General features: G+C 40.7%; 1 pseudogene; it reads left to right on the forward strand.

Moving 5' to 3' along the window:
* Positions 1-422: 422 nt before the first annotated feature.
* On the forward strand, positions 423-1,966 carry LOC102837705 (annotated as a pseudogene).
* The last annotated feature ends 13 nt before the right edge of the window (positions 1,967-1,979 follow it).

The raw sequence follows: 1,979 nt of genomic DNA on the forward strand, positions 1-1,979 counted from the left end.
CTGCCATATTTATGAAATTAAGTCTTCTGATCCATAAACATGAGACATCTTTACATTTATTTGGTATTCTTTAATTTCTTTCAGTAATGCTTTGTAGTTTTAGTATATAAGTTTTATACTTCTGCTAAATTTATTCCTAAATATTTTATTATTTTTTGTACTGTTGTAAAGGACACTGTTTTCTTTATTTCAGTTTTGATTATTTGTACTTTTGTTGTTGTTGTTAAATGTCGTCTAGTCGAGTCCAACCCATACCGACCCTGTATAGGATTTCCAAGGAGTGCCTGGTGACCTTGAATCGCCGACCTTGCAGTCCAGTGCATTAACTGGTAGCATCACTCTACCCTTTGTTTTATACCTGAGTCAGTTTAGTTTTAAAAGCAATAGGAAATAATCTGAATTATAAAAATTCTATGCTCAAAATGAATAATCCCACCACACTGTCTCCAGTCTTAGCCGTATTGGACGATTTGGGAGGCAGCCGATCTGCAGCCTGTAAGCCCTGCTCCACCTTCTGTGGAAGCCTGAGCCTGCTCTGCAGCTTTCTCCCTTTATCTCACAACCATCTCCACCAGTGAGAATGCTTATTCATCAGCTGAGCTTAACAGATTCAAGGTCAAGGCGAAAGGCAGTACAGAAATAAGGCGGTGCGGTATAGAAGTTACTGTGGAGCTGAAAAAAGCTAAGAGGGATGACCAGATGCCGAAAAGGAGAAATGTAAGTTCTTTTCCTGATGATGCTACTTCAGCACTGTATGAAAACCACAAAAAACCAGGGTACTGTAAATTGGTCTGTCAATGACAACCTCAAAAGTCATAAATAGCAACAGTTTGGAAAGCCAGCTCCAAGATACTCAAGCTGCTAGGAAACTGCTTGCCAGGGAAAAAATAGCCCCCCATAGACAGCATAATCTGTGCTGGCTTGAGTCCAAAATTTGTGTCCTTCTTGGGCTAAACTGACTAGTTTCATTCAGTTTGAATCTGCTTGGGCACTCACTAACATTGCTTCTGGGACATCAGAGCAGACCAAGACTGTGGTGGACAGAGGTGCTATCCCAGCATTCATTTCTCTGTTGGCATCTCCTCATGCTCACATCAATGAACAAACTGTATGGGCTCTAGGAAACATTGTAAGTGATGGTTCACCTTTCTGAGGCTTGATTATCAAGTATGGTACATTAGTCTTGTGTAGTCTTACTTGGACACTTTCAGATCTTTGTCATAGCAAGAATCCCGTAGCCCTGTTAGATGCTGTTGAGCAAATTATTCCTACTTTAGTTTGTGTCCTGCATCACGATGATCCAGAGGTATTGGCAGATACCTGCTGGGCTATTTCCTATCTTACCGTTGGTCCAAATGAACGGATTGGGATGGTTGTGAAAACAGGAGTTGTGGCCCAACTTGTGAAGCTTCTGGGGGCTACTGAACTGCTAATTGTGACTCCTGCGCTAAGAGCCACTGGGAATATTGGCACTGGGATAGATGCACAGACTCATCTGTAAGAGTTGTAATAGATGCAGGAGCACTTGCTGTATTTCCCAGCCTGCTAACAAATCCCGAAACTAATATTCAGAAGGAAGCTACATGGACAATGTCAAATATTACAGTGAGTCATCAGGGCCAGATACAACACGGAATGAATCATGGATTAGTCCCGTGCCTTGTTGACATTCTCTCTAAGGCAGACTGTACGTCTCAAAAAGAAGCTGTGTGGGCTGTGACCAACTATACAAGTGGAGGAACAATTAAATAGATTGTATACCTCATCCACTGTGGCATACTAGAAACATTGATGACCCTTTTTAACTGTAAAGGATACAGAAATTATTCTTGTTATTCTGAATGCCATTTGAAATATCTTTCAAGCTGCTGAGAAAATAAGTGAAACTGAGAAACTTAGTATAATAATCAAAGAATGTGGAGGCTTGGATAAAATTGAAGCTCTGCAAAATCATGAAAATGAGTCTGTATACAGGCTTC

The sequence above is a fragment of the Chrysochloris asiatica genome, unplaced genomic scaffold, assembly GCF_000296735.1.
Source record: "Chrysochloris asiatica unplaced genomic scaffold, ChrAsi1.0 scaffold05969, whole genome shotgun sequence".
Lineage (NCBI taxonomy): Eukaryota > Metazoa > Chordata > Mammalia > Afrosoricida > Chrysochloridae > Chrysochloris > Chrysochloris asiatica.